A 7,716-nucleotide genomic window follows, 5' to 3' on the forward strand; every position below is an offset into this window, starting at 1 on the left:
AATGGTCTATGGCAAATCTTGTCATTTACCGGTCGAGCTCGAACATAAAGCCTTTTGGGCGTTGAAGTTCCTAAACTTTGATCAAGAGAAGGCCGGTGAAAGAAGAAAAGTTCAAATGCATGAGCTTGAAGAATTGCGAAATCAAGCTTATGAATCTTCAAAGCTCTACAAAGAAAGGACCAAGAAGTATCATGACAAGAAGATCATTCTGAGACAATTCATGCCGGGACAAATGGTGTTACTTTTCAATTCAAGACTGAGGTTGTTTCCGGGCAAATTGAAGTCTAAGTGGTCCGGACCTTTCATGGTTAAAGAGGTCAAACCGTATGGAGCTGTTGAACTTGAGGACCCAGTCACCAAAGCCAACTGGACTGTTAATGGGCAAAGGCTTAAGCCCTACTTCGGTGGTGAAATTGATCGGTGTTTGACGACGATTTCACTAATCGAGCCATGATTTCTTCAAAATGCGTCAAGCTAAGGACGTAAAACAAGCTCTTGCTGGGAGTCACACCCAGTTTTGTAAGTATTTTCATGTTTTAATGCATTTAGGAATAATTTCATGAGCAAAGCAAAGTAAGAAGCATATCTGGAGAAATCTCGCTCAAGCGAAGTTAATCTCGCTTAAGCGAGATAGTTGCCTTTTCGAATTGTTGGTTCTGGAGAAATCTCGCTTAAGCGAGTTAATCTCGCGCAAGCGAGATGAGTTTTTAATTCAAAAAAGGGTAACGGTTTCCAAGGGGATTAACTCCCCTTAACCACTCCCCCATCCACTCATTTCCACTCATTTACGTTTTCTAACTTTCCTTTTCTCCATTTTCTCTAAACTTTTCTTTTCCTCACAAACTTTAACCCTAAAATCAAAACCAATTCAACCATAGTCAAGCACTTGCATACTTCTTCATTCATCATCATTTGCTTGCTTCATTAATCATCATTTCAACAGGTTTGATTTCTATTTCTGTGCCATGCTTTTCAATTTCAAATTCATGCTTTATGCAAATTTAGAATGGCTAGGGTTAGATTTAAGTGTTTGTGACTAGAGACTGTTTCCTTAGGTTCATAACAATGAAAATGAATCAAAATCATCACTGTTTTTCTTCAACATTCAATCGTGTAAATTTTGACCCATTTTGGAATTTTTGAAAAATTAGGGTTTTGAGTGGTTCTTGGAAAAATGTTGTGATTTTGGTTCCTTTTTGGACTTTGGTACGGTATAGAAACCTAGGGAGATGAATGTTGTGATTAGAAATGCTGAATGTGTTGAATATGCTGGAAAAGTTCTGAAATTTCGCAGGTACAGACAAATTTCGCGCAAGCGAGGTTCTTGAGCAAAAAACTCGCGCAAGCGAATATTCAGAGGAAATTCTGGAAATATCTCGCTTGCAACTCGCTTAAGCGAGACACAAGCGAGATTGTTCTGTACTTCTGTTTTTAAAGTCTATCTGCCTTAACCTTTTTGATTCCATACATGTGCTGATTATTGTTCTATACTGTATATGGTTTTGCTGGTTGTTTTGCAGATGGCACCTAAAAATCAACCAACCAAAAAACGAAAAACCACTGCTTCCTCATCAGGTGTGGTAAATCGTCCTGCACCCTTACCTAGAAACCCGGACCGTACCATTTACACGTCCAACAAAACCTATGCCAGGTTTCTCGAGCTGAAAAAAGAGAAAACTTGGCATGATAAAATTTTCCGGATTAACCCTGAGGGTGACTATGCTGACATTGCAGCTGTTTTCACTGAGAGAAAATGGGAGAAACTCCTTAACCCATACCCCAAAATCAACCTGGACCTTCTGTGTGAGTTTTATGCAAATGCCTTACCAGATTGTGATGCTAAGGAAATGCAAGCTGCATTTTCCTATACCACCATGGTGAGAGGAAAAACCATCCGCTTCGATAGGGATGCTATTAATGATTACCTAGGCAAACCTTACACTTTACCCGAGTCCGATGACCCTGACACACCTGCCTTGTGTCCTTATGGGGAAAGAGAAGAGGCTGCTGATTGGAACCTTGGTAAAATAGAGAGGGAAATTTTGCTACCAGGAAGGACTTACACTGAGTCCAAAGCGGGTAACCGAAATTTGGCAGCTTTCTCTGATATGAGGCCAAAAGCTGGTATTATTTTTAAGTTCTTGGTTCATAATGTCTGGCCAAAAAGCCATGTCACCACAACTCCAAAGAAAGTGATGCCTCCTCTGATTTGGCATATTTGCAAAGGAAGGGCAGTGGATGTGGCTGCAATTATTTCAAGAGAGCTGAAGCATGTAGCTCTCGGTGGTGTAGCAGGACCAGAGACCAGACTCGCTTTTCCGGGCTTTATTATGGGCTTACTTAGGCACCATCAGGTACCCGTCACCGAGCCTTTTTCAGAAGAGCTGGTATCTCCCATTGATGACAAGTACATTCGGGGTTACATTTCTAGAGCACTATCTAAGGGTGCTGCTTCTTCTTCTCAAGTATCCCAACCTGAGGATGTACCCCAACCTGAGGACTATCCAGAGCATGAAGATCCTCACCAGAGTATGCCACCACCTCAGCAGCCCGGCACTTTTGATTTTTCATCTTTTCAGGCATATATGGCTCAGTATGAGTAGCGAGCAGTTGAGAGAGCTCAGGCACAGCAGCAGCAAGCCTTTCAGTTAGCTCAAGCATAGGAGCTGAGAGAGAATCACATAATGGATCAGCAGGCTGCTATCTTCCGCAGCAACCAGGGCATCTACTCGCATCTTTACGATGCTCACATGGATCCCCGGTGTTTTATGTTCACTCCTGCACAGTACTATGATTCTTGCATGTGGCCTGGGGACAGGCCAATCTACCCAGGAGGGGGCAGTGGTGCAGCATTTGGTGGAGCAGCTGATGACTTTACTAGGACAGCCAGTGTCCACATTGGTGGTGATGCGGTGAGGACAGCTAGTGTGCATGGGACAGCTAGTGTGCATGGTGTCGATGATGATCCAGAGAGGACAGCCAGTGTACATTTATCTCAGCAGGATGATATGGATGATGATGCGGCACACTGACCGCATTCTTTTGATGCTTAGTTTATTTTGACTTCTGCTTTGACTTTTTAGTTTATGTTTTATTTTTATGCTGAAACAATTTTATCGCTTTTGAACTTATACTTTTTGAGCACGGTTTTGGGTGTTCATTACTTTGGTTTAATTTTAATTTCGTTTTGGGTTAAATAGCTTAGCTTGTTGTTTGGTTTTTAACTTATTGCTTTGGATGAAATTTTTGATTAATCTTGCTTGTGTTTAGTCAAAAGAAAAAAATTGCTCATAAACATCAAAGTTTAAAGTGCTCTATGGAGCCAATTATTGAGCAAAAGCAGGTGAGTGATAATGATATGAATTGTGAGAAAGCGCATTGCCAAGGTATTGGTTTCCTGTTATTCTAGGTGTTACTATGAATTTGAAATTTGTACTGTGCACAAAATATATATCATTTAAGTCTTTTCATAAACATGAATATCTTTGAACCACTTAGTACTTAACCTAAATGTGAGGTAGCTTCAATCTTTTGTATATATGCTGGAGACCGATAATCATCGTCTAACTTGTTTTAGTTATGTTAAATCTGATAATTATTTTGAATTGTTTGAAAGCATGGAAAGGATCAAGGCACTTTTTGAATTGAGAGTAACCTACTTGACCACATAAAGCCTACCTGTGAGAAGAGCGAGTATCTGATACCCCAATCTGAGCCAAATGAATCAAGTCCTCAAACATGAACTGTCAATATTCATAAGCACAATGCTTGTTGAATTTGCCTGAAATTTTTCAAAAATCCAGTTCATGGTTGAATCTTATAGGACTTTGATAATCTTACTTTGTTGAACCCTTAACCTTTTTGTACTTTGTCCCTTGCCTTAGGATAGGGGAACATTTAATTAGAGTTTTTGTTGTATTCAAGTTGGGGAGGAAAAGGAGGCATTATATGTTAAGTTATAGTGAAGTTGTAAAATAACCTGACAACATTGAATCAAAGAAAAAAATTGTACATTTGAAAAAGAAAAGAAAAGAAAAGAAAAAGAAAGAGAAAAATCAAAAATAGAATAAGTTGTCAAGGTTATAAGTTTGATTGTTAATCACCAGAGGTTTTAATTCTTGGTAAGGAAGTATTTGGATTTCAAGTTGTGATACAAAAAAATGTTCCTCTTTGATAGGCTTTCTGATCAATTGCCCCACATATGACATTTCTTTTGTAGCCCGGCCAAGTTATAACCCTTGCAAGACCTTTTGATCCATGCTTTTATGCTTTTTGAGACGATATTTGGATGGACACCTAACTTAAATAGGATGTTAGCATGATTGTTGGATGTGTGTTCATTACCTCATTCATTGTTATCATTATATTGCATTTACTTTCAAAGAAGTGTGTTAGGTGTGGTTCATAGATAGATATGTTTATACTTTGAAGTTTATGATGTGTATTTTGTGCTTAGGACTTGTTTCACATTTATAGCTGTGTTAGGAATAATGGAGAACTTCATGCTTGCCGGTGCTTTCACATTTGAATCACCACTTGAAAATTTTTATTTAATTTGAATTGTTTGGTATTGTGCTAGAAAGCTTGTCCAAAGCCTTGTGAGTTTCCTTTTGATTCTTTTGTTTGAGGACAAACAAAAAGCTAAGTTGGGGAGAGTTTGATAAGTGCTCAAAAGTAATATATTTCATGTGTTAAAAGAGGCATTTTTAGTGACTTGTTATGCAAGTTATCTACGGAAAAGCAACCAATTGTTATAATTATACCATTTATGCTTTATATGCCTAATTCTACCCAATTTATGCAGGAAATGACAAGCAAGGACCAAAACTCAAGTTGTGTGAACCAAGCAAATCTCGCTTACGCGAGGTCATCTCGCTTAAGCGAGATTCCTCCAGGGAGAAGCTCAACCTTCGCTTGCATCTCGCTTCCAGGGTCGCTTGTGAATTTTAGAATCTCGCTTACGCGAGATCATCTCGCTTACGCGAGATTTCTCCAGGGAACAGATGAGCATCTCGCTTTCTATCTCGCTTCCATGTCGCTCAAGCAGGATTCTAAGGCGGTTTATGTTTCAAGCAACTTCGCTTGCGCGAGGTCTCACTCGCTTACGCGAGATGCAACTTCATCAAGGAGCAGGGCTACGTGGCAAGACTTCATTGGCCATTGTTAGATATTTAGGCTTCTCGCTTAAGCGAGATGAATCTCGCTTAAGCGAGATTACACGTTTTCAGCCCATTTAAATACAAGTTTTCCCTCTCTCTAGCACTATTCACTATTCCATTGAAACATTTTATACATTTCTAGAGAGAGGTTAGAGCTATTTCATAGAGAGAAACACAAAGCAAGTGATTAAGGAGTAGATTCAACCCTAGATTCATTGAGACATCAAGGATCTTGGCATGGAATCTTCATCTTTCCTTCCTTCCTTGCATTAGTTTACATGTCTATATGTAACTATCACCTTCTATGTAGTATTGAGGTAACAATCAAGCTATTATGTAATCTTTTGATCTTTTAATATATAAGGTTCTAGCTTAATGATTCAATATTGTTGTTATTCTTGCTTTTAATGCTTTCAAAGAGATTCAAGATGATTTGGACACAAACCCTTGAATCTAGAACTAGAATAACAATCTATCTTATGTTATATCACTCTTGACAAGTTTGTAAACCTTTGATAATTACTTTTAATCAAGATTTTAATGCTTTCGGATACTTAATCAGGCTGGACACGGTCGATTAAGTTATCCGATCGACTTTGTTATCGTTTAAGGAATTTGGACACGAATGTTTAAACGCTAACTTGGAAATAACGATGTCGCTTTGGACACGAAGGATATTGTAGAAATGATTGTAATAATATTGGTTATAAAGCTAGAGTCTGTTAATCGATCGAGAGATTGCTGCTGTTATGCTTGCTCGTTATCTTATACCGCAAGCGAAATAGTTCGATCCCCTCTCGTTTTTACTTAAATGTCAAATATGGATATAGTGTTACAAACAAACAAATTATATCCAAACCCTTAATGTGAACGATTGTGTAAATGCTTATGATTAAACGTAACTCCCTGTGGAAACGATCCTATATATACTCACGTGTACATAGTTATATGACATGTAGGAAAAATCTTACATCAGTCACGCACCACTGGCCTATGCTCCACCTCAACTACATCATCAACCTTCTTTGGAGCTTTTGGAACTAAAGGTGTCAAAACCTTTTTGCTCCTCAATTCAATAGCATTACAAGACTCATTCTTAGGGTTGTCTTTAGTGTTACCTGAGAATCCGCCTTTACTTTGTTCAGCCAATTGCTTAGCTAATTGCCCCAGTTGAGTTTCAAGCATTTTCCTAGAAGCTTCATTGTTCTTTCTTTCAGCTTCTTGACTCTTTTTCATCTCTTCAAAGTTGCCTTGAGTCATCTTAATGAAGTTCATCATAGTTTCCTCAAGAGCTGATGGCTTCCTTTGTTGTTGTTGAGGAGGAGTGAGTATCTGAGAGTTCAAATCATTGTTGTTTGAGTAGCTTAGATTTGGATGCTTATTGATGCCTGAATTGTAGTATTGATTCTGCCTTTGATAACCTCCCATGAAGTTAGCTTCTTCACTTGATCCTTCTGGAACACATTCACCGTTGGGATGTTCTTCACCACATAAGTCACACTTGATTGCAGCCACTTGTTGTTGCTTATTAGCCAAGGTGAAGCCTTGAAACTCCTTAGTTAAAGCTTCAATTTGTTTGTTCATAGCTGCTTGGTTAGCAAGGATAGCAGTTTGTTCAGTCACCCCAAACACTCCTCTTTCTTTCTTCTTAGCTTCAGCACGATACTCATTTCCAGCCATGTTCTCAATTAAAGCTTGGACTTCATGATCAGTTTTGCTCTTGAGACTACCTCCCGCGGAAGCATCTAAGAACATTCTAGTGTTTGGTGTTACCCCCTCAGTGAAGATTTGGAGGTATTGTTTCTCGGTGAACTCATGATTCGGGCATCTCTTAAGAAGTAAGTTAAATCGCTCCCAAGCATCATACAATGATTCACCTTCTCCTTGCTTGAAGTTAGAGATCTCCATCTTCTTGTCCCAATACTTAGACATAGGGAAATATTTCTCCAAGAAATTCAGCTCTAACTCTTCCCATGTTTGGACAGTCCCGTTTGGTATTGTTAGCAACCAATCTTTCGCTCTTCCCGTCAAAGTGAAAGGAAATAGCCTTAGCTTCTTTTGTGCTTCAGTCACGGTGGCTGGTTGCACACAAAACTCACAAGTTTCAGCAAAGCGGCTCAAGTGTTCATGAGGACTCATAGCTTCAGTCCCATCGAATTGCTTGTCCCTCAAACCGTTGAGGACAGTTGTCTTGATGTCGAAAGCTACGGGGTTAGCTGGTTGAAAAGTGTGGGTCAGTTGACCGCGATGAGTGGCTAACCCGTAGTCTCCTAGCTTAGGTCTTGGTGCAGGTTCTCCCATGATAACAGATTTAGGAGAAGCAGATGTTTCAGATTCAGTTGAGAGTGACTCCGGTATTTGTTCTCGAACACCCGGTGGAACAGACTGAGCTAACCTTTGCGACCGGACAGCTTTCCGAAGTGCTCTAGCAGTCCTTTCAATTTCCGGATCGTACTCTAAGTCGTCTGAGCTCTGTTTACCTCGCATAAACAGCAAAATACCTTAGTAGCACTGCACAACGCAAAGTAATCAAGTGAATATGAAAACAGAAAAATAA

At 39.4% G+C, this 7,716-nt stretch overlaps 1 non-coding gene across 1 annotated transcript; it reads left to right on the top strand.

The window, feature by feature from the left end:
* The first annotated feature begins 6,969 nt into the window (after positions 1–6,969).
* LOC146906863 (small nucleolar RNA R71) lies at positions 6,970–7,076 on the top strand. Its single transcript, XR_015020983.1, has one exon. It is a non-coding gene; the product is annotated as a small nucleolar RNA R71 (small nucleolar RNA).
* Positions 7,077–7,716: the final 640 nt, after the last annotated feature.

The sequence above is a fragment of the Medicago sativa genome, chromosome 7, assembly GCF_051527215.1.
Source record: "Medicago sativa cultivar Bolivia chromosome 7, Bolivia_mono, whole genome shotgun sequence".
Classification (NCBI taxonomy): domain Eukaryota; kingdom Viridiplantae; phylum Streptophyta; class Magnoliopsida; order Fabales; family Fabaceae; genus Medicago; species Medicago sativa.